Genomic DNA, 26,459 nt, shown 5'->3' with positions numbered 1-26,459 from the left:
GGAGTAGATGGACCATTTATTCAGTGGAGAATTCCTGATGTTAGAGTTTTCTTTCTATATGTTTTGATGTTTTTTTCTGTACTTGCTCTGTTATATGTTTGTGTTAATGTGTTAACAGATGTTTTCCCCTAAAAATAAATACTGTTTGCTTATGCATGTGGGTAATTATCTGTCAACCACAAAACGTACAGCATAAGTGCAATTAGTACAGTTGTAATGCAAACATTTATATCCGGGACACACATAACTTAGATTGTAAAATCTGTAAATGTTGCATTACACATACTAAATGTCACACCTACTGTGCGATCCATTGACACTAGAAATGGAAGTTAAGGAATGATACACCTTACAAATGAGGGAAAGGCAGGGCTCATCTCTGTAGTTGATACTCTAAGCTTGTCCTGTTAGATTTCACAATTGCATAAAACAATTAGCATCATATAAGAACAATTCCTTACCTTGTGCATTTTCTGAAGACAGTGCTTAGAATCCCATCCTCAACTAACACTCACAGGCTATAATCTATCAGAGAAAATCTTTCATTGTGCTGAGGCTTTAAACATCTTGGAGAGCTGTTTCAATCACAAACACTAAACAAGTTACATTTGTTTATTGCATTGAGAGTAACTATGTTAGTGTCACCCTTGTGTTAGTGTTGGGTTACAAGAAAAGGACAGATACAGATGTCTAGCTTCAATGATTTCTTTATAGCCTCAAAAAAAGGCCTGTGACTCTTCTGTTCATATATTATAGTCACTATTATCTATTTACTCTAGCTTCTTTAAAAGTAAAGGATTATTGCCCTCATTATGACCTTGGCGGTAAATACCAAATACCGCCACGCTCACTCCCGCCAGCATAATGCCGCGGAGGCAGACATGCGTCCACCACATTATGACACATACATACAAATCCGACAGGAAACAGCCACAACCACAAATCCGCCAGACCCACTGAATGTGATATACTGTCGGTACTACCACCCATACTGTTACGTCCCCAATATAACACCCTCCAAATAATGACCCACCAATCACCAAAGCGGACAGTCAACGGCGGGAAACCATTGGTGGTGCACACCGCTGCAGCGGAAATGGCCACCCAAATACAAAACAAGACAACATTGGCCAGAACAAAAAAAAACACATCTGACAAAAATACACACACCCCTCACACCCACCAACAGCACTATAAAACACCACCCACATCACCCACAATCCTTTGCAAACACGAGAAGACGGTTACACTTTGCTAAGCCAATCCTAAAGAGAACTGCACACACATATCACAACTACCTAATCATCCGTCACGCACCACACACCCCACCACTTCACACATAACACTCTGCACAACATACACACACCACACAACATTTATGTCTCCACAAAGGCACACCCGGTTCACCAATGAGGAGTTGAGGGTCATGGTTGAGGAAATAGTCAGGGTGGAGCCACAGCTGTTTGGAGCACTGGTCCAGCAGATATCCATTGCCAGGAAGATGGAGCTATGGCAGAGGATCGTGGACATGGTGAATGGCATGGGACAACATCCATGCACATGGGACGACATAAGGAAGAGGTGGAACGACCTACGGGGGAATGTGCGTTCCATTACAGCAAGGCACCAACTTGCCATCCAGAGGACTGGCGGTGGACTTCCACCTCCTCACCCACAGCTGACAGCATGGGAAGAGCAAGTCTTGGCAGTCCTGCATCCTGAGGGACTCACTGGACACTGGTGAGACAACATTTACTGCCTATTACCGCCCCATGCCTGCATGCCATCTCGACCCCTCACCCTGACTCCCATCACCCCTCTCCATCCCACACAGTGCACCACCCCAATTAACAAACCTAAATGCCAAACCCTGCATGCCATACCCACTGCATGCACATCCCTCCCCAGCTCTGCATGCACACCCACCACCAATGCATGCATAGCATGGAGAACTAACAATCCATCACCATACACAACCAAAGTTGGGAGGACAACAGCAATCACATAAGGAAAGCTAGTAATGCTAACTATGTAACTGACATGTACCATAACACATCACTTATATCCCCACAGGTACCCCAGCCAATGTCAGCAGCGAGGAAGTGCAACGGCTAACCAGTCCCCCACCAGAAGATGCCCCCAGTGATGACAGCAACCCTGGAGCTCTGGATCTGGATGAACTCCCTGGCCCATCCGGGACCACTGGTCAGTCGGCTACCCCAACCCACAGCCAGTCCACCACAGGGCCCCCTCCTCTGAATCTAACACTACAGCAGCCAGCCAATGCCCCCACACCTCTGTCCCCAGGACACGTCAATCAGTAGTGTGCCCACCTGTACAGGGACCAGAGTCCATACCACACAGGCACGACAATGAGGCTCCTGATGTCAGTGGGAATGGGCACACCGGGGACACAGGCACAAGGGGCCAGGTACACTCAGAGGACAGTTGTGCGCCAGGGGGTGGACAGGCCCCAGGAACCGACTGCCCAGGAGGCACTTACAAATGTCCGGGGGCATACCAACAATTCCAGGACAGTATGGGTCAGGTGATCACCATCATGCAGGAGAACCAGCGGCTGCAGGGGGTACACCACCAGAAGGTCATGCAGCAGTTGCAAGGCGTAAATGCAACGTGGCCGCTATTGTAGGAGTGCTGGGTGACATGGCCAAAACCTTGCTTGAGGACAGAGCACACCAGCGGGCCACTTCCACTAGCCACTCCACCCAGCAGCCGTCCAAAATCTGCTGCAGCTAGTGGACAGGAGGCCCTGCCACAGGACCCTCAGGCCTCCCCTGCAGAAGGTGAACCACCCTGCAAATGTGTACTCGTTCAGGACAGCTTGTAACCACACATCCCTTCGCCTTAACAGGTTCCGACCACAGGCTTACCAGGGTCTGCATTCAAAACAAAAAAAAAATTATTTTATTTATTTAGTCTACTCTAAGAAGTTACCACTGACGTTCCTGAGCCCATTCAACTGATCACGAGGCTCCCTCATTACTTACCTTCGTTACACACCATCCTGGCCGGCTGGCCCAGCCTTGATAAAGTCACTGTTGTGACGAAACACGTGTTGGCTGTATCTCGCTGATGATACAATGATGTCCATTATCTACAAATAAAAGACACCTTCTACAAACAGGACTCGAGACTCCATTCAACTTTGCATCCTAGCAACATACCATAAGGGATACCTATCCCTGCCATACTATTGGACTATACTTTCTGTGTGCTGTGGCCATTTTGTCCAATTTCACCCTGCAAATGTTCCCTGTGACCCAGACAGTCACCAGAGACAGTTGCCAAGACCACTGCCAGGAAATGAGCCCCTCCTGAATGTCCCCCTTGTGTTCCACAGTGTCACCTTGTCCACTTTGAACTGCCATTGCTCCCTTCCTATGGCCCCTTGGACACTGGACCTGTGCTACAAACAGACTGGCCCACTACACTGGACTATTCCCAACTATCACGCCACTCCATTGCACTTTGCATAGTTTACCAGATTTTCAAATGAACACCCTTGGACACAACTTAGCGCTTTATCTGAAGGAAATGTACAATGTATTGTAGTGTATTGAACTGCATGATCCTGAGCACATGTCCAGTGATATGTTGATCCATACTACATATATGTCTCAGCAATTTGTATACATCACAGCATTACACTGTTGAAACCACACCAACATCTGCAATAAGGGAAGGCCCATGACCATCACTGTAACTATTCTCAGCCCCTGTTTCAGGATTCCTTACAGTGGTCAAGAGCCAGGACAGGTTTGGGTAGCCAGAGTCACCTGCAAGAAGTGAGGGACACACATTAGCCTTGCACAAGGAAGTATGACTCCTGAAGGCATACACCGACATACATTGGGTGGGGCCTCAACCTCACATATAAGCCACACTCTGTGCCTCTGTAGTAGGGCCATCAGATATGGGGCGCTGCTATTCCTCAGGACAAAGGCATCATTCACCGACCCAGGATACTTGGCAGTGACATGGGAGATGTACTGGGGAGCAAGGCACACCATCTGGACGTTGAGTGAGTGTAAACTCTTCCTTTTCCTGTACACCTGTTCATTGGCCCAGGTGGGACTAAGGCAATATGCATCCCGTCAATGGCCCAATCACATGTGGTATGTGTCCCATGGAGTAGAATTCACCCTTCACAGTGGGCAATTCATCTACCTGGGGGAATGCGATGTAGCTGCACATGTGTTTGAACAAGGCAGACAAAAACCCTTGACGCACAATAGAGAACATTGGTTGTGACATACCTGCAGCCAAGCCCGAGCCAGTTGTCAGGAAATGGAGCACTGATAGTACCTGCACAAGAGGGGGGATTTCTGTAGTGCAACAGATAGCAGATCAGGCTCAAATTGTGCACACAGCTCTGTGATTGTGGCCCTGCCCAGACCATAGGTGAATATGATGTGCCTGTCCTCGAGTGTAGCCAAGTCCACAAGGGGTCTGTACATGGGTGCTTGCCTCCTCCTCCTATTCCTCCACAGTGGTTGGTACCTAAGGGACCCAAAAGTAAGAAGGGAGTGACAACAGGAAATATGGACACACTACACCAGTTTACACAGAGCATGTTTGTATGTTGGACCCTGGTATTGTCAAGGTGTGAACATTCAACAACGACGCATTTTTAAATCTGTACATGTGTACTAGCAGTGGAAAATGGCAACCGCCTGTCCTGTATGCAGAGACAGGTGGAAGTGACCTCACTCCGCCGGCGTTAAGCGTCATGGCAGGAGGTGGTCTGCACCACCATGCAATTCGTCATTGGTTAACATGGTCCTCTATGGAGCATAAGAACCAATGATGATCAATGCTGGCGGTGACTGTGTTCACCGCCGCAGCCGTGACGCCATTTTCTTTCTGCCAATTCACTTGATTCTGGACTTTACACAAGACCACATCTCCACTGCGCATGCTGCTGTGACCTGTGTCTGTAAACTGCCGGGGGGCGTGCAACAGGGCAAAGGGCCCCAGCCTTCATGTCAGAGGAGTTGGAGTGGCTCGTGGATGGGGTCCTACCCCTGTAACGGCAGTTGTATGAGCCTCCAGAGCAACATGTGAGTACACCATGAGTAAGTTGCATGTGACATGGCTGCATGGAGATGTGTGTGCTGGCAGTGTGTAATGTGGGGGGGGGTATGGCTGGTGGCAGTGTTCGTGCAGTGGTACGGGTCATGTGTGTGCTTGATGAGGAGCAAATGCAGTATGTGAGCCATTTCTTTAACAGGCTGGATTGTATGGTTAATGGTGTCCTCTGTCTGTGTTTCCTCTGTAGATCATTGCCTATCAGAAGAAGGGGTTGTGGCGTGCCAAGGACGTGCGCATCCTGATGATCCATAGCTGGCAGAGTACCCACTGCAGTAAATGGTGAGTGGACCGAAGATGCTGGGCCCGGAAGACCACGAGGTCCAGCTGGGGACAGCCTCCCAATGAGGGAGGGGTGCCCGTCGGAACCTGACCCCCCCGATGGTCAGCATAATGTCGGTGGCCTACCCAGAGCTGGATGGGCGCTTGAGGGCATCACAGCAGCCACAAGGGAGTAAGTACAGTGTGTGTGTGTGACAACCATCTATGTTTCCTGGCATGGGATTCTGGTGCAGGGTTTTAGTCAGTTGATCCCCCAATATGCCAGCTTAGACATTGCAGCGTGGTCCAGCTTAGGCATTTGGGGTGTAATGCATATTTCAGATGGCTAGGTAGCAGGCTTTGCATGTCAGACAGGGCTTAGTTGGTTCCAATTGATGTGCAAATGGCAGTGTCTGTCACCTATCTGCTGTGGTACCTAGCCATTGGTATGTGTTGGAAATGGCCCTTTTTGCAGGGTTATCCCCAAACTTTTTGCCTTCTTCTTCCTATTTTTTTAGGGTTGTTTTGCTGGTTAATTGTCTCTGCGCACTTTACCACTGCTAATCAGTGCTAAAGTGCAAGCGCTCCCTATAGAAAGTGTACTGTTGATTGGTTTATCCATGATTGGCATATTTGATTTACTAGTAAAGTGAACTAGATGTGCCCAGGGCCTGTAAATCAAATGCTATTAGTGAGCCTGCAGCACTGGTTGTGCCACCCACATTAGTAGCCCTGTAAACATGACTCAGACCTGCCATTGTAGTGTCTGTGTGTGCAGTTTTAAACTGCCAATTCGACTTGGCAAGTGTACCCACTTGCCAGGCCACAACCTTCCCTTTTACTACATGTGAGGCACCCCTAAGTTAGGCCCTAGGTAGCCCCATGGGCAATGTGCAGTGTATGTTTAAGGTGGGGCATATACTAGTGTGTTTTATATGTCCTAACAGTGAAATACTGCCAAATTCGGTTTTCACTGTGCAAGGCCTATCTCTCTCATAGGTCAGCATGGGGGCTGCCTTTAAATATCCTTAAAGTGCAGATTATCTTTGAGGACAGATAAAAATTTGGAGTTTGGTGTCTCTGAGCTCACAATTTAAAAATACATCTTTTAGTGAAGTTGGTTTTCAGATTGTTAGTTTGAAAATGCCACTTTTAGAAAGTAGGCATTTTCTTGCTTAATCCATTCTGTGACTCTGCCTGTTTGTGGATTCCGCTGTCTGGGTCAGTTTGACAGTTGGGCTGTTCACACCTCTCCTCTAGAAAGTGACACAAAGGGGGCTGGGATGTAGCCTGCATATCTTGATTAGCCATCTATGCTGGAGGGGAGGGGAGGAGTGGTCACTCACACCTGAAAGGACTGTGCCTGCCCTCACACAATGCCGTCTCCGACCCCCTGGTGAGTGTCTGGGGCGGAGCCTGGCCTGGACAAGAAAGGATCTTGCAAACACTTGAGACTTTGCTTTGAAGTTTGCCAACTTCAAAGGTAGAAGTGGGTATGAGAAGAAGACCCAAAACCCCAGACTTTTAGAATCTTTATGGAATCAAGAGGAACCTCTGCCCAGGAGAAGAGCTGAAGAGCTGAAGGAGGAGCACTGTCCCTTTGGTGTGTTGCTTTGCTGGACTGGCCAGCAGTTGCTGCTTCTGCCTGAGAAGAGTGCAAAGGGTGAACTTTGCTGTGTGTCCTGCTTGAGAAAATTCTCCAGGGGCTTGGAGTTGAGCTTACCTCCTGTTGGAAGTCTCAGAGACACCAAAGACATCAGTTTCCTTGACCTGCAGCACTGAGAACTGTGTGTTTTGTGCTGTTCAAGAGGAGAAACCACTGCGCCACCGCCAATGACGCTGCTGGCCTGACCCGTGATCTGCTGACGCCACACGGAGTCACATTGCCCTGCGACCCTGGTGTCACCAATGCTGTCATCGGACGACTTCACTGAGCTGCTGCTCGCATGGCGACCTGTGAGCCCCGCACTCCGGCATCGCCTGCTCACACCGCAGCCTGGGCATCCCTGACGACGACGCCCCGCTGCCACCAGCGCCGCTGCCTGTAACATGGCCTGTAGACACCGCTCGTGAGGTACACGAAGCACCGTCCCATCCCGCACCACAGCCCTGGTCCACCAACGGTAGCACCATCGACTCCTGTGTCGCCACCAGGCATCCTGCCTGCACCGTGCCCTGTGGACGCCGCTTGTGAGGGTCACGAAGCACCGTCCCGACCCGCACCGCTGGCTTGGGCCTACCGACGACAGCACTTCAGCAACAACTACACCGCTGCCTGCACCGTGACCTGTGGACACTGCATGTCGCACCGCCCTGCTTCACACCGCAGCCCTGGTCTCACCGATGCCGCTGGATGCCATCACCGTGACCTGTGGGCACCACTCATCGCATCGTCCCGCTTCGCACCACAGCCCGACGCCATCCATGCCGGCGCACCTGACTTCATCAGCCTGGAGTTCGATCTGCAATGCGTGTGCCACAAGGGCCCAACGACTCCTGCACCAACTCCGGAACCGACACTGCAACGTCAGTGACGCCGCTCTCCGGAGCTTACTGCGAGGATCACGATGCCCTACAAATCCAAGGTACTGTTTGCGGGTCCTCTCGACACCGTAGCTGGCCCCAACACCGCGGCCGGCCAGAACTGTTGGTTTTGCTGATCACTACGCTGTGATAGCCCCAGGTGGAGCTATCGACTTCAAGGAACTGCAGTTTTGAGTAAGTCTTGCAGAATTCATATTTTTATTACTGTATGTTGGATTTTTATCGTATTTGGTCTTGTTTTATATGGATAAATATTGGCTATTTTTCTAAAACTGGTGTGGTGTGCTTTTGTAGTGTTTTCACTGTGTGTTATGTGCAAATGATTTACACATTTCTTCTGAGATAAGCCTGACTGCTCGTGCCAAGCTACCAAGGGGGTGAGCAGGGGTTATCTGAGTGGGTATCTCCCTTATCCTGACTAGAGTGAGGGTCCCTACTTGGACAGGGTGCAAACTGACTGGCAACTAGAGACCCAATTTCTAACAGTATGCCAGTGTGGTCCATACTGCCCATCCTTAGTCCCTATGTGTGATGGTGATGTGTATGCCATTTGTGCTGTTGTTGCTGTAATTGACCCTGTGCTCCCTTTCTTTCTCCCCCCTTTTTGTCATCCTGTCCATGTGTGCATTAGCATCATCTGGCGAAGGAGCAGGGGCACTGGCGAGTAAGGGAGCTGCAACCCACAGGAGGCAGAGTCCACTGATGCTGAGGGGACCAGGGGGGACTGGAGCTGATACCTCCTCCGATAGGAGTTCCCTGGTGGTGGACCCCTCTGGGACCACCCCAGTTATAGGTTCAACCGCCACCCCACACCAGCACTGCCCTCCCAGTAGCCCCCACCAAGTTGCCCATTCCCGCTCACTCAGAAGGTGTTGTGTAACCATTTTAGTTATAGCTCCATGCACGTTATTGTAGCACACTAGGACTGTTGCTGTGCACTTTAACCTAGATATATTTTATTCAGCTTTGTTTATTATTTTAACAATAGTCCCATTTGCGGTCTTGTTTTATTTCTCTCTATCTAGCTGTTCTTTGCCTAGGCCAGACATTTCTTTCACTCTGAGCTTTTCTCAAGGCTGGATCAAGATAGGTTACTGGTAAACATGGTAAGCTTTGTCTCTGGTTTTCATAGAAACATACACATTATTAAAAGTAGGGACATTTTCTCAGAACATCAGCTGTTTTATTATAAAAACACTTCTCTGTCCCATACATGTTAAAGCAGTGGTCTCCAAACTTTTTAATGCTGTGCCCCCCCAGTTAAAAAATAAAAATCATTGGGCCCCCTTTTCACAGTTATTTTATAAAGATGGCAATGTTTAAATATGTCTAGACCTATTTAAACATTGCAGTTACATGCTGTTACCTTTTTAAAAACGCAATAACATGCTTCTGTTTAAAGCAAAGGCCTTTTATCTGTATAATGCTTCTTTTGGCCAAAATCTGGCGCCCCCCGCTGGGATCACCTGAGGCCTCCATATGGGTGCCCACCCCCCAGTTTGAAGACCTCTGCGTTAGAGGGAGATTGGTCCTGGTGATTGCAGTACATGCCTTGTTATCTAAGATGCAGTTGCTTCATTAAAACCTCATTGAAACATATACTGACTCTGATTGTCCTTGTACATGTGACTAATGTAACTGAGAGAAATGGATGCGATCTTAGTGACCACGATTTCCCTGAGGAGTCAATTGTGTCATGCGCTCGGCTGCCCAATCATCCCTGCCCTTGGGTGGAGATGAGGCACTGCTAGTTAGCCGGAACACAACCCGGATTAAGCCGACAGGTGTCACCTGTAGTGGGTTAGACTCAGTCCCCCACACTGCAGGTGATTCTGCCGCTCAAATCCAGTAGTCTCATTAGAATAATGAGAGCCTACGTGACAAGGTGGGTGTCTCCTTCGCCCAACGCACCTCAGGCCCTGCCCCAGTCAGCCCTGCTGCCCTCAGTGAGGAGGCTATTGACCTCCTGAGATCCATCTCTGTAGGGCAGTCAACCATGGTGGAAATCATCCAGGGGCTGGCATCCCAGATGCAGCATGCAAAGCCTTCCTGTAGGGCATTCATGGTGGCTGGGCGGCCCTACAGAGATTGTTTCAGGCTCTGCCCTCCTTCCTGATGACAGCCAGTGCCCCTGTTTCTTCCGTCCTCCCTCCAACTACTACTTCCCAGTCCCAGTCTTCTGACCCCAAGCCCATCCCACGCACACCTTCTGACAAGCATGAACACAAAACAACAGACAAGACTCTCACAGACAAACAGAGGCAGCACACTTCAGTCCACAAGCACTCACACAGCCAACACACAGATGCACACACAAGATCATCCACTGCCTCCACTGTCTCCCCTCCACCTCCTCCTCCCTCACAGTCACATCTGCACTCAGACCTGCATGCACTGCATCAACCGTCTCTGAACCTGCCACCTGTACAGCCTTGCCCACAGTCACCACAACAGCAGACCCGCAGACATGCACCACACATACCACATGTGCAGTCACCACCACTACCACCACCTCATGAAGCACACCCACCTCACTTGCAGACACCACCACAACATCCTTCCACACGTCCTGTTTGACCTCCCCATTGTGCCTTCCCCACTCCAAAGACACACAAATTCTCGCACTCAGACCCCAACAGCCATCCACCTCACACATGCGCACTCTCCATGCACCTGCACCCAATTCCAGCACACCTCCTCCTCCTACAACCACTCCCTCTACCTCCACTCCCATCCCTCCTCCCACAACCCACCCCATTGGCCCTAAGAAGCTTTTCCTTTCCCACCTTGACCTCTTCCCTCCCCCTCCCCCACCCTGCCTGTAAGAGAAAGGTCCCACCCTCTCAGCCCAGTACCTCCAGCACCAAATCTGACCCTGTTCCACCCCAAAGACTTCAGCTGCCACTAAGTGGCACATGAGTGCTACTCCGGCCCTCTGCCCCAAGCCCACTCCTCCACCCCCAAAATGGAAGGGTAAAGTGCCACCCCCTCCCAAACCAAAAGCTAAACCCAAGCAGACCTCTCCCAAGCCCAAACCTAAGGTGCCCCCTCCCAAACCAAAACCCAAGGACCCCCCTCCCAAAAAGAAGCCCCCTCACCCACCACCCCCTTAGGTGCCTGCCTATTTCCAACATGCTGCCCCGCACAGTGGAGTCCCGTGTTGTCAGGAGTCAAGTTGGAGCTTGGACCTTGCCCTGTGGGCTTATTCAAACTTTGAAATGGCCACTGGCCCTGCATGTGAATATGCATTGATGTATATATTTTGGATTTGGGCTCTTCATCCAACAGGATTACAGTGGTTGGAACAGAGGTATGTGTCCTGGCTTTCTTTGCTCCTGGGTTTTGTTACTGTCATTTAACTCTGCAGATGGTTCAGTGTGTGTGTGTGTATGGTGTGTGTTGTGCATGTGTGTGTCATTCTCCCCTGCCTCCCTCCCTCCCTTGTGTGCTAGGTGGCTGTACTCACCATCATCGTCTTCATTGGCGTTGGTGCTCCAGGACGACCATGGCGTGGTAAAGCATTGGGTAGACTTGCCGTTCAGGTTCCATGGTGGATGTAGACTCCTCTGTGTCCCTGGAGGTCAGTGTCTCCTTTTATATGATGTGTTTCCGCCAGGCTTTTGGTGGCGTAGGCCCCGGGAATCCTTGCGATGTGCTATGTCATAATATGGTGGGCATATCCTTGTCTTCCGTCTGCCTAGAGATTGCTACCGCCGTATTGTATTGTATTGTATTGTAATCGTATTTATATAGCGCTTACTACCCCTGACGAGGCGTCGAAGCGCTTTTCTATGAGTAGCACGCTCCGGAACCCAACAAGAATTAGTGATGGATTAGTATCATTTAATAATGAGTACAGTTTTAGTATTGTTATGAGTTAATTTGAGCTGCGGATATGAGAGTTTGTTAGTTAGATTGACTGGAGTAATGGAGGGGTGGAGGAGGAAAGAAATCTAAAAGTGTTAATTGGGAGTATATCCTTCATTTACTCAATCCAAAGGCTTGGGATGAATAAAGGGGGCGGAGGGGGGAAGAGTATTTGGAAGTGTTAGGGAGAGCATAGTAGCAGGGTGAGATGAATGCAGGAGAATTTAGTAGGGTTGTGTGGGAGGTCACAGAGGTAGAGTGAGGTTTGGTGAGATAGATGTGGAGGTGGAGGGAAGAGCTTAGGCAGAGATATTTAGGAGATGAAAGTGGTCGAAGGGATTTGGGATGAGTCAGAGTGAGAATGGAGGATAGTTTGATAGAGACATGACATAAGAGTGATGAAAAATGAGAGCAGAAATTCATAGATATCTAGTATAACAACCCCAAAAAAACCAGGAGCCATGCAATGATCCACAACATGCCAAGCACAGAAACAACATATACACATACATACACATATATATATATATATATTTATACATACACACACGAATACACACATATGCACATACAATACATAATTAGAATCATGGGTAAAAAATACTTAGTCAGACAGGTTTAAAAGAGTGTGTGTGTATTTTATTGTTAAGAGAGTAGCAATACATATTTTTTAAAGAAACTATAAATAAATAGAAATATACATATAATCTGAAAAAAATATTTATCCCCATAGGCATATGCAGTTCATAGTTGTTTGAAAAAGGTGGTTATGAAGGAAAGAGCCAACTCTTGAGTAGTTTTCTGAAAACAAGAAAGTTATCTGTGGCTCTTATAGTTGGGGGTAATGAATTCCATAGTTTTGCTGCTTGGACAGAGAAGGATGTACCACCTACAGTCTTTTTCTTGTAAGGTGGTGTTCTAAGGCGGGGTGCTAGTCTTGAGCGGAGGGTTCTTTGTTGGATGTATTTGGTAATTTTCTTTCTGATAAAAAGTGGTCCTGTTCCATATATAGCTTTGTGGGTGATACAAAGCAGTTTGAAAGTGCATCTTCTGGCAACGGGTAACCAGTGTAGTGCTCTCAAGGCAGGGGAGATGTGCTCTTGCGGCTTTATATGTAGTAGTAGCCTGGCTGCGGAATTCTGGATACGTTGTAGTTTTTTCATAACAGATAGAGATGATCCATGGTAGAGGCTATTGGCATAATCCAGTTTGGATAATACAGGTGAGATAGTAGCTTGCACCTTGTGTGGAAATCCGAGGTGGGGGAAGATGCGTCGTAAAGTCTTTAAGGTGATGAAGCTTGTGCGTGCTAATTTGTCTACTTGGGTATTCATAGTTAGCTTGGAATCCATGGTGATTCCTAGGTTTTTCACTTCCTTGGATAATTGAGGAGGTGGTCCGAGATCTTCAGGCCAGATGCACATAGGGTCATAGTTTTTCCAGTCACCACATATGAGTATTTCTGTTTTGGAGGTATTTAGTTTGAGATGGCTCCAGGTCATCCACTGATCAACGGCTCTGAGGCAACTGAAGATTTGTGACTTTTCAATGTTTTTGGGGCATTCTAATTGAAGTAGTATTTGTGTGTCATCTGCATAGTTGTAGCATGTGAGATGGAACTCATTGATCAGTTCTGGTAAAGATATCATGTAGATGTTAAAAAGCAAAGGTGAGATGATTGACCCTTGGGGGACCCCTGTTTTTGTGAGGTAGGGTTCGGACGAGAAGGGGGGCGAGTGGATGATATTCGCTCTTTTTTGGAGATAGGAAGTAATCCAGTCGAGAGCAATCCCTTGTATGCCGGCTTCGTGGAGTCTTTGAGTTAGGGTGTCATGGTCAACCATATCAAAGGCAGCTGAGAGGTCCAAGAGAAGTAGTGCAGCAACTCCATTTCGGTCGACTGTGTTTTTAAGATCATCCCAGATTGCCATGAGTGCCGATTCAGTGCTTCTTCCTGGTCCATTTGTGATAGGTCTGTAGTTGTTGGGGTCTTGCGGGTCTAGGTTTGTTTTCTTTAATAATGGTCGTATGTATGCATTTTTCAGGTCTGTAGGAAAAGTTCCTGAAGTTAAAGAGTTGTTGATGATTCTTCTTACAGGTGTGGCAGCAGAAGTAGATAGCAGGATGTTCTTGAAGATTTGTGGTGGGCAAGGGTCAGAAGGGCAACCAGAAGGTCTGCTTGCTTTGACCAAATCCATAAATTCATCCTGGGATAGTTGTTTGAAAGACTGTAGAGGTTGGGATGGTTTATTCTTAAAGGGTATTTTAGTAAAGGGGTTGGTGCTGATGTTTTTCTTCTGTTTTAAATAGGAGTCCAATGTGTCTGCCTTGGTTGTGTAGTGAGTTGCCAATTTGTTTGTTTGTATTCAGTGTTCGTACTGCACTGGCGGTTGGTGTGTTACATTGGCTGTCTAAGAGAGGGATTACCACCATGGTCATTATTTGGCAGTCATTACTGCCGGCCTGGCGACAGTACTACCGCCATCGCTGGCGGGGCAGTCCCCTGACCACCAAGGTCATAATGAGGGCCCATGTCTTTATACCTTCTGGAGCCATTGCTTTAGTGTTCTCATTGGGATATTTCCCTCATACCATGAGACACAATACAAAGGTCCTTATATGGGATATCCTAAGTTCCAAGGAATGACTTTTTGTAAGGCTGCAGTTGATTCTCTGGATGAACTAATGTGTTCCTGGTAGAAGTAGGCAACCCAAGAAGAAGAAAAGGAGGTCACAAGGCATCCATTCTCCTACAATCTTGCAACTCCCTGACCTGCACAGCTTCTTTTTTCTTAGTGTGTATTCCATTCATTATAAATGTTCTATTACTGTTGCCAAGAATTGTTTATTTCTAGTGTGATGTGGTCCTAGAAGGAAGTCAGAAAAATCCATGTTTTCTTTAATTGATCTTAAATGATATTCTACATTCGCAAGACTGGAATGTGGTAACTTTTGTTGGCACAGTTTGCCTACACTAAGGGGCTTTTGACTCTCTACACCTGGGGCGGAGTATCCAAACTCAGTGCAGATTCTCCCTACTCGGGCCAGAATCTCTGTATGGCAAACAGTGTACCATACAGAGATTCCACCCAGAGTGCAGAGATTCTGCTATGAGTGTTCCATACAGAGATTTCGCACTGAGTGCAGGGATTCTGCCACAAATGCAAACTCTGCCCCAAGTGCTAAGACTCTACACTTGTAATTTACGAGTCGTAAATTATTTTTGAATCGGGCCCTATATGTGGTAGCTACTACAGGTGTTAGTGTATTGTATGGTGGGAGGGGTCGATTCGCTTTAGGACCAGGTGTGTTGGAAAGAAAACGATACATGTAGGTGTTAGAATCATAGGGGAATAGGGCTAAAGCTTCATGAGGGAACTCAGTGGAGTTATACGTTAATATCAGAATCAGGATGTTAATTTGGGATTTCCAGTTACTGAACAGAGTTAAATAAACTTTTGGAAATAAAGGTTTATAAAAGTCTTTCATGGTACCAGATACCAGACAGGCAGCATGCTGGATGGTTTTGTTCAAGAAAATAATTTCTTTGGGTAAAATGCGTGCCCAAAGAAGGTTTTATTTACCTTATTTATTTATCTTGAATCTGCCAAAAGCTTGTTTCCCAAATACTTTACTGATCAACATTCTCTTTCAAATTTTTCGAATTTTGATTGAATTCATTTGGGTAAATCAGCTTGTTGGTTTTAATCAGACTCTTCTAAATTTGTGTTGGATTTTGTGAAAAATTGAAAGCTGAGGGATGTGACTTGTCATCACTCTGGATGTATACTTTTTTAAGATAGCTAGTTCTATGTTTGTAATAGTGTGTATATTGATGATAACAATACATTTCTTTATAATTCACAAATTCAAATACAGATCTTCATTATTCAATTTAGCATATGCCTGTAAATCAGACATCATCTGTTTTACAGTGTCTGTATCTCAACCATCTGAAATAGAACCAGGAATTAATATATCATTCATTGAAACTTTCAAAACATAAAGTTCTACTCTGAATCACTCTTGGTGTCTGTGATCTGGGAGGGTGTATTGTAGAGAAACAGACACTTATTGCTTTTTCACATGGTTTATGGACACCTGTCTGTTTTTAGTTCAACCAGACAAAGGAGGCAGAATGACAGTTCTTTTGCCGTTGACGCTAAAGACCGTAATGGGTGATATGTAGGACAGTTAAAAAGTGTGCTTGTTGTGGATCTTTTCACAAACTAGCTCCCCAACATTAGGGATCTACCTGTCAGCACTGGATTCAACCTTTTCTTTGTTGGTGGCAGTTTCAGAATAATTCACCTTAAGAAGCTTGCCTCTGGCCTCTTGGAAACTCTATAAGACATCCAAATGTTTTTCGAGGTCAAACCTTTCTTCATTTCCTCATCTGCCACCTTTCCTAGGTTATCTAGGCCAGGCATATACATAGAAACTCCAAAGACAACCTTGTATGAAGTGTGTCCCCCCAGTACTCATCTGGGCAAGTTATTTATTGTTCTCTGGACTCCATACAAATTGTAGTACCAACTAAGAGGTGAACTTAGTACCCTAGCAGTCAAAGCTTGCTTAATCACTTGTTTAATCATGCAGTTACCATGCTCTACTAAGCCATTGGTTTTTGCTCTGAATAGGTTGCTGAATTGCAGGCAAACTCCAAGTGGCATCCCGGTAAGCCTTGGAGTCGAACACAGGACATTATCCCAAGTGGAATAAATGTACTGCCTCTCATCACTACCAGACACTGCAAATCCTTTATGAACGCTGAAGCACTCGCATTTCTGGCCACATCGACAGGAATCGAGAACATGGACCAATGGCTACCAATATGCATTTTTATTGGTTTACCAAGCTTATTGTACCAATGTAGTCCAAATAAATGACCCTTCATGGAATGTTGGAGCCTGTGAAGGGAGATGGCAGGGGCCTCTTAACATTAGATGGTCTAATCTGCTGGCAAATGTCACACCTTCTGACATAGACGTGGTCTGTTCATATAGACAAGTCCACCAGTAGCGATGCTGTAGCATCGCTCCAGTTGTATTAATCCAGTCATGGACAGATACCAACCCTTCGTGAACTTGCTTGATTAAATCTAATCCGGACAGCTTGTTTGGTATTATCCTGTCTCCCACCCCTGGTAGTTTGACTACAAGGAGAATGCTCTGAATTAAGGGTGCATGAATATTTAGGAGGAAACCTGTGGGAGGCTTCCTGTCTTGTTTTGTGGAATGCATGAATGATAAAATATGTGTTGATCTTTCTCTGAGTTTTTCTTAAGGTTGCTACACTAACAGTCTGAATGGCAGCTTTGGCAACCAGGTCAGCAACACAGTTCCCTTTAGCATGAAAACCATCATGCTGATGTCCCAAGTTGTGCCTCACATTGACTAATGGAAACATATCTTGTACAACAGCTACCCTTCCACAGAGATGTGTGTCTTTAATTAATTTTCAATTTGAATCCTTGAAAACATTCAATCACCAATCCTGCAATACAACATTGTAGCCTTGCACACAGAAGGCAGAATCCAACACTAAGAGTGTGAAAACTGATGGATTAGCCTTTTGTAATGCAAGTAACAGGGTATGGAGTTCTGTATGTTATGCAGGGCTGTCCCCTAACATCTTAGTGTAGGTGCGCTGCAGACAGAATTCAACATCTTTTAATACACCTTGGATTAATGCGCAGGCTGCGGAGTGCCTGATTCTTCCTGCAGCTGGTTGAGCAGAGCCATCTGTGTAGAAACCGCAATCATGAGTTTTCCCCGCGCCAAGGGACGCTCCTTCAAAATAGTAATTTGCACAGATGTAATAATCTTTTCAATAGAAGCAAAACGTGCTTAGGTAGAGAATACAAGTGAGGCTTATATTCAGTAGGAACAGTCTGTCCCTCACTGTAGATCACAAAGGCATAACCAGAGTCTCTATGACTCAAGGAACTAGGTTTAGTTTTACTGTCATAGTTTGTAAATGTTTTGTCTCGATCATGTCTGTTTGCAAGCATGCAAGATATCAGTGTACCTGCTCAGCCACTGTTTTGAAGATAACATGGAAAAAACAAGTCATACAAGGTATTTACTTGCTCAGCGTAGTGCAGCAAGCAAGATTGCCTGAAGTTAAGAAACCCAAGGAGGGATTGCAACTTCTTCTGTGTGTTAGGAGGCTTCAAGCTAGCACACTTCTGAAGGAAATCAGAAGCCAGGGCCTTGCCCACACTGGGTAGGTCATATTCGAAGAAGGTCACCATAGGTTAATCTTTGATTTTTTAAAGTTACTTCTGTAACAACCTGATGTTAATATTATTAGAACTTTGGCCACCCTAGTTAGGTGTATGTCTAAGCCGTCATCTGTAAAATAGATATCATCAATGTATAACAACATCTCAGGATCTAGATGTAAGATTTCTATGATGCACGCTAAGAATAGACTAGGACTGTTGTTTTAGTCCATAGGCAAAAGTTGAAATGAGACCTGCACCCCGTTGAATCTAAGGCGGTTGGATACTCACTTTTCAGGTGTTATGTTTTGTTTGAAATACCCATTAGAGATGTAAAGGGTTGTTTTGTATTTTTCAGCACGATGTTCATCATTAAGCCTGTGCTATGCACATTTTGCACCTCGTATGTTCTTGTATGGGCCTTTAAATATAGTCTATAGTCTTATAGGTTTGAAGACATGAAAAAGGGATGGGTTCATTGGTGAAAAGCAAGGAGCTATTATGTGTTTAAAGAATCCCACTTATGAGGCTCAGGGCTACCATCACATGACAAGATCTTAAGGCGATGGCAGGCACAATTTGGCCCTATATAGTTATGACCAACATGTTATTGACTTTGTCTACTAGCAAGTGGGAGAGCTGGGCACACTATAAATTATGCTCTTGAATTGACGTTTTGTTTTACCTATTTGTTGGTGGTGATTCTCCCATATACGCTCTGTTTCATGTTCTATACTGACTTCTACCAATTGTAGTAAATGTATTAAACTGAAATTGGCAATAAAACTTTATATTAAAAAAGTGCATGATATAACATCTCTTCTCAAGCCTGCGTTTACAGTGTGTGGTGCTTTTAGTTTGGATACATTTTAATTACTTTTCCACAAAGGTAAAATAATGAAAGAGTAAAAAGACTCCCAATCAAACCCAGCTCCTCTCTCACTCTAAAGCTTCCCCTAATTCATTAACCCCACAATGAAGAGGAACCAATCATTGATGTAGCTATTGACCCCTTCACGAAGGGTGGAAACCTTGGGTGAGGACTGAAGGGTGAGAATTTGGCAAAGTGACACAAGGGAACAAACTTGCTCTTCCTGGGGACCTCTGCCGCGCCTTGCCAGATAGCCCCTGAGCTAACAACCTCCAAGCGAGGTGACTGTTCACTGGACTGCCAGCTGTATTCCTGTTCACAGTTATTGAATGTCTTGGGTGGCTCTTCTACATATACCTGTCCATAACTGAATGCTGCGATTCCCCCGAAACAGTTTCTCATAAATGTTATCATGCTTTGTTGGTTTGTCTGCCCCCCAATGGGATGGACTGGATTTCGTATTTTAATCCTGCACTGCATGAGGTACACAGCTTACGCCCACTGAGGAAGCATGGTGACAGGAGCACTAGGTGAAGCTAAACCCAGAGGCCCCACCTGGTAACATTGTAGTGGGCTTTATTGCATCATACCATTCCCTATACATGAAAGGATACAGCCCATACACTGAAACTCTAACTGAGGTATGCTTATTTGAATGTAACCTGTGGTTACTAATATATGTGCAAAATGATTGATGCTCTCAATTGGATTGCTTACACATGTACTTAACACAGTTAGAAAAATCTAACTATATGTCCCGGTTCTATTTTTCTCTAATCTATTGGTACTCATAAAGCGCATGGCTACCCGGAGGACTCCCAGCGCTGAGACAGAAACCAAAGACGAGGGAACTGACCAAAGTGTCACAGAGGATAAAGCCACATTTTAACAGCCTTACAAAAATACAATTCATTAGACAGCAAACTTATTTCTAATGGAACAGAGTTCCAAATTCTAGGGGCTTGATAAGAGAACGACCAACCTCCCAATCGGACTAGTCACACTTTAGGCACTTGAGGCAGGTGAACTGTAGAAGATCAGAGTGCTCTGCCTGAGATGTAGTGGGCTCAGTTTAAATAAGGTTGGGACAGTATTGTGATAGGATCTGTGCAGAATACAGAGTGCTTTAAATTGAATCCACTGCTTAACTGGCAGCCAGTGGAGATCTTTCAAGGCCCTCTTAGCAGATTGCCTCATTGGGAGATTCAAAAGGAGTCGGGCAGCTGCATTCTGGATCATCTGAAGTTTTTTCAGCACAAATCGAGGGGTACAGAGATACAGGACATTACCATTATCCAGGTGAGATATGACCAGAGCCTGGGCAATAAGTCTTCTCACTAGCAAAGGTCGTAGGTCCAGAGCCTTTCTTAGGAGTATTAAAATGCCAAAGCTAGTGGCAGACAGTTTGATGGCTTGGTGCTTCAGACTGGAATCCAGACAGAAACCCAGACTCTTTATTACCTCTTTGGGAGATGAGAGGCTTGCCAAACAATCAAGAAGGGGAACATAGTTCTTCCTACTGACATTACTGCCTAGTTCTATGACCTCAGTCGTATCCTCATTGAGCTTAAGCTTACAATTGGCCATCCAGCTGGCCACTTCCTGTAAACAAGGAGACAAATTACAATTATCAGAACTAGCGTCTGGAGCAATGTGTATGCCTCTCAACTGTCACATAAATAGTAGTTTGCAAGAGTCACTAGAGAAATAGATTAGTGGCAGACAGCTTAATGGCTTGTTGCTCCATAGTAAGGCTGGAATCCATCCATTCACCCAGACTCTTTACGACCTCTTTGGAAGGGGAGAGGCCTGCCAAACAATCAAGCGGGAGAACATTGTTCTTCCTACTGACATTATTGCCAAGTACTCTGACCTCGGTCTTATCCTCATTGAGCTTAAGCTTACAATTGGCCATCCAACTGGCCACTTCCTGTAAACAGGGAGCAAATTAAGATAATCAGAACTAGCGTCTGAGCGATGTGTATGGCTCTCAGCTGTCACAGACATAGTAGTTCTCGAAAGTCACTAGAGAACTAGGTAAAGAGAGCAATTGTTTCTTCCATTCCTTTCCAAAAGCAGTTTTAGATTTTTTCCATTTCCAGTATCCACCAGACCTTGCCCAACCAGGCCACCTCTGCAACAACGTCTGAGGCTTCAGGCAGGACCAATGCACATGGGTGAGTATGCCCAGCATTTATCATTGCCTCCAGCACTGAGCACCTTGTGAGTGTCCTGTGGCATCAATTGAATAGGGGTGTAGTACCACTGGAATAGCATTTTCAGGAGAGATTCTCTACCACTAATTTAGCTGGTAGTATTTTTAGTCTCCCATCAGTCATCATGTATCTTGATAGCAATCTCTTGTTCCCTTGCATCTTCGAAAGTGAGTCTCCCACCTGGCAATAGTTGGGCTTCTCAATAGAAGTCCATCTCTTCAAATGGGGTGACGTCTCGTGTCACTGACTATCTTACATGTGGCTGAAGGACCCAGTTTTCCACCTGATGATACCTAAAGCATTTAATTTCCTGGCGCCCATATTTGAGTTGGTCAAAAGGTTTTATTTGTTCTCCTTCTAACATATCATTCTATGTTCTACAGCCTCTATCTTACTAGTGTTTGAAGTTTCCTTTTTTCTCATCCTGGGAAGAAGTCTGTATTTCCCCATAGTGGTGGAAATGGGAAAATTAATGTGGATAATCCTCTTTGTATAACTATTCTATCCCATACTGTTAGGGTTGATGCTGTAATCAGGGAGGTATATAATTATGTATATTGCATGATGATTCTTTTGGGAAATAAATCGATACAATGAATTATTATCAGAAAAAAGGCTAAAAGTAGTACTTTATTTTTATGAACAGAACATATTACAAATCTTGACTTGTGATTCGAGGGGGCAAGAGTATGATGGAAGTCCTTCTATCTGGATACTTACATCGCAGTTGGATGTCATTCCACTGGGCCCTGACTGAATAGAGGGTACTTACCTGATCCTTGCTTCCTGATGACATAATAAGCACAGGTCACCAATACTAACCTTAACCCCTTAGCTGCTGGGCCTTTCCCCCCCCAGTGCTGAGCCCTTTTTTGGCTATTTGGGGTAGTTCGCGCTTAGGGCTTCATAACTTTTTGTCCACATAAGCTAACCACGCCAAATTTGCGTCCTTTTTTTCCAACATCCTAGGGATTCTAATGGTACCCAGAGTTGGTGGTTTCCCCTGGAGGAGACCAAGAAAATAGCCAAAATACAGTGAAAATTTTGTTTTTTCCAAAAAAATGGGAAAAAAGGGCTGCCGAAGAAGGCTTGTGGTTTTTTCCCTGAAAATGCCATCAACCAAGGGTTTCTGGTGCTGAAATCACTATCTTCCCACCTTTCAGGAACGGGCAGACTTGAATCAGAAAACCGAATTTTTCAACACAAATTTGGCATTTTACTGGGACATACCCCATTTCTACTATATTTGGTGCTTTCAGCCTCCTTCCAGTTAGTGACAGGAATGGGTGTGGAACCAATGCTGGATCCCGGAATGCTAAACATTTCTGAAAACTAGACAAAATTCTGAATTCAGCAAGGGGTCATTTGTGTAGATCCTACAAGGTTTTCCTACAGAAAATAAAAGCTGAAATAAAAAAATATTGAAATTGAGCTGAAAACAACAGCCATTTTTCTTTATGTTTTACTCTGTAACTTTTTCCTGCGATGTCAGATTTCTGAAAGCAATATACCGTTTTGTCTGCTGGACTCTTCTGGTTGCGGGGATATAAAGGGCTTGTAGGTTCATCAAGAACCCTAGGTACCCAGAGCCAATAAATAAGCTGCACCCTGCAGTTGGTTTTCATTCTATACTGGGTATACAGCAATTCATTTGCTGAAATATGAAGAGTGAAAAAGAGGTATCAAGAAAACCTTTGCATTTCCAAAATGGGATCAAGATAAGGTTTTGAGGAGCAGTGGTTATTTGCACATCGCTGAATTCCGAGGTGCCCATACTAGCATGTGAATTGCAGGGCATTTCTCAAATAGACGTCTTTTTTACACACTCTCTTATATTTGGAAGGAAAAAATGTAGAGAAAGATAAGGGGCAATAACACTTGTTTTGCTATTCTGTGTTCCCCCAAGTCTCCCGATAAAAATGATACCTCACTTGTGTGGGTAGGCCTAGTGCCCGCGACAGGAAATGCCCCAAAACACAACATGGACACATCCTATTTTTTTTATAGAAAACACAGCTGTTTTTTCCAAAGTGCCTACCTGTAGATTTTGGCCTCTAGCTCAGCCGGCACATAGGGAAACCTACTAAACCTGTGCATTTCTGAAAACTAGAGACCTAGGGGAATCCAAGGAGGGGTGACTTGCGGGGCTCGGACCAGGTACTGTTACCCAGAATCCTTTGCAAACCTCAAAAAGTGGCTAAAAAAACAAGTTTTCCTCACATTTCGGTGACAGAAAGTTCTGGAATCTGAGAGGAGCCACAAATTTCCTTCCACCCGGCGTTCCCCCAAGTCTCCCGATAAAAATGATACCTCACTTGTGTGGGTAGGCCTAGCGCCCGCGACAGGAAACGCCCCAAAGCGCAACGTGGACACATCAAAATTTTGGGAAGAAAACAGAGGTGTTTTTTGAGAAGTGCCTACCTGTAGATTTTGGCCTGTAGCTCAGCCGGCACCTAGGGAAACCTACCAAACCTGTGCATTTCTGAAAACTAGAGACCTAGGGCAATCCAAGGAGGGGTGACTCGCGGGGCTCGGACCAGGTTCTGTTACCCAGAATCCTTTGCAAACCTCAAAAAGTGGCTAAAAAAACAAGTTTTCCTCAGATTTCGGTGACAGAAAGTTCTGGAATCTGAGAGGAGCCACAAATTTCCTTCCACTCGGCGTTCCCCCAAGTCTCCCGATAAAAATGATACCTCACTTGTGTGGGTAGGCCTAGCGCCCGCGACAGGAAACGCCCCAAAGCGCAACGTGGACACATCAAAATTTTTGGAAGAAAACAGAGGTGTTTTTTGAGAAGTGCCTACCTGTAGATTTTGGCCTCTAGCTCAGCCGGCACCTAGGGAAACCTACCAAACCTGTGCATTTCTGAAAACTAGAGACCTAGGGCAATCCAAGGAGGGGTGACTCGCGGGGCTCGGACCAGGTTCTGTTACCCAGAATCCTTTGCAAACCTCAAAAAGTGGCTAAAAAAACAAGTTTTCCTCAGATTTCGGTGACAGAAAGTTCTGGAATCTGAGAGGAGCCACAAATTTCCTTCCACCCGGCGTTCCCCCAAGTCTCCTGATAAAAATGATACCTCACTTGTGTGGGTAGGCCTAGCGCCCGCGACAGGAAACGCCCCAAAGCGCAACGTGGACACATCAACATTTTTGGAAGAAAACAGAGGTGTTTTTTGAGAAGTGCCTACCTGTAGATTTTGGCCTCTAGCTCAGCCGGCACCTAGGGAAACCTACCAAACCTGTGCATTTCTGAAAACTAGAGACCTAGGGCAATCCAAGGAGGGGTGACTTGCGGGGCTCGGACCAGGTTCTGTTACCCAGAATCCTTTGCAAACCTCAAAAAGTGGCTAAAAAAACAAGTTTTCCTCAGATTTCGGTGACAGAAAGTTCTGGAATCTGAGAGGAGCCACAAATTTCCTTCCACCCGGCGTTCCCCCAAGTCTCCCGATAAAAATGATACCTCACTTGTGTGGGTTGGCCTAGCGCCCGCGACAGGAAACGCCCCAAAGCGCAACGTGGACACATCAAAATTTTTGGAAGAAAACAGAGGTGTTTTTTGAGAAGTGCCTACCTGTAGATTTTGGCCTGTAGCTCAGCCGGCACCTAGGGAAACCTACCAAACCTGTGCATTTTTGAAAACTAGAGACCTAGGGCAATCCAAGGAGGGGTGACTCGCGGGGCTCGGACCAGGTTCTGTTACCCAGAATCCTTTGCAAACCTCAAAAAGTGGCTAAAAAAACAAGTTTTCCTCAGATTTCGGTGACAGAAAGTTCTGGAATCTGAGAGGAGCCACAAATTTCCTTCCACCCGGCGTTCCCCCAAGTCTCCCGATAAAAATGATACCTCACTTGTGTGGGTAGGCCTAGCGCCCGCGACAGGAAACGCCCCAAAGCGCAACGTGGACACATCAAAATTTTTGGAAGAAAACAGAGGTGTTTTTTGAGAAGTGCCTACCTGTAGATTTTGGCCTCTAGCTCAGCCGGCACCTAGGGAAACCTACCAAACCTGTGCATTTCTGAAAACTAGAGACCTAGGGCAATCCAAGGAGGGGTGACTCGCGGGGCTCGGACCAGGTTCTGTTACCCAGAATCCTTTGCAAACCTCAAAAAGTGGCTAAAAAAACAAGTTTTCCTCAGATTTCGGTGACAGAAAGTTCTGGAATCTGAGAGGAGCCACAAATTTCCTTCCACCCGGCGTTCCCCCAAGTCTCCTGATAAAAATGATACCTCACTTGTGTGGGTAGGCCTAGCGCCCGCGACAGGAAACGCCCCAAAGCGCAACGTGGACACATCAACATTTTTGGAAGAAAACAGAGGTGTTTTTTGAGAAGTGCCTACCTGTAGATTTTGGCCTCTAGCTCAGCCGGCACCTAGGGAAACCTACCAAACCTGTGCATTTCTGAAAACTAGAGACCTAGGGCAATCCAAGGAGGGGTGACTTGCGGGGCTCGGACCAGGTTCTGTTACCCAGAATCCTTTGCAAACCTCAAAAAGTGGCTAAAAAAACAAGTTTTCCTCAGATTTCGGTGACAGAAAGTTCTGGAATCTGAGAGGAGCCACAAATTTCCTTCCACCCGGCGTTCCCCCAAGTCTCCCGATAAAAATGATACCTCACTTGTGTGGGTTGGCCTAGCGCCCGCGACAGGAAACGCCCCAAAGCGCAACGTGGACACATCAAAATTTTTGGAAGAAAACAGAGGTGTTTTTTGAGAAGTGCCTACCTGTAGATTTTGGCCTGTAGCTCAGCCGGCACCTAGGGAAACCTACCAAACCTGTGCATTTTTGAAAACTAGAGACCTAGGGCAATCCAAGGAGGGGTGACTCGCGGGGCTCGGACCAGGTTCTGTTACCCAGAATCCTTTGCAAACCTCAAAAAGTGGCTAAAAAAACAAGTTTTCCTCAGATTTCGGTGACAGAAAGTTCTGGAATCTGAGAGGAGCCACAAATTTCCTTCCACCCGGCGTTCCCCCAAGTCTCCCGATAAAAATGATACCTCACTTGTGTGGGTAGGCCTAGCGCCCGCGACAGGAAACGCCCCAAAGCGCAACGTGGACACATCAAAATTTTTGGAAGAAAACAGAGGTGTTTTTTGAGAAGTGCCTACCTGTAGATTTTGGCCTCTAGCTCAGCCGGCACCTAGGGAAACCTACCAAACCTGTGCATTTCTGAAAACTAGAGACCTAGGGCAATCCAAGGAGGGGTGACTTGCGGGGCTCGGACCAGGTTCTGTTACCCAGAATCCTTTGCAAACCTCAAAAAGTGGCTAAAAAAACAAGTTTTCCTCAGATTTCGGTGACAGAAAGTTCTGGAATCTGAGAGGAGCCACAAATTTCCTTCCACCCGGCGTTCCCCCAAGTCTCCCGATAA

Source organism: Pleurodeles waltl, chromosome 2_2 (assembly GCF_031143425.1).
Source record: "Pleurodeles waltl isolate 20211129_DDA chromosome 2_2, aPleWal1.hap1.20221129, whole genome shotgun sequence".
Classification (NCBI taxonomy): Eukaryota; Metazoa; Chordata; class Amphibia; order Caudata; family Salamandridae; genus Pleurodeles; species Pleurodeles waltl.
Note: the sequence above shows the minus strand (reverse complement) of the source record.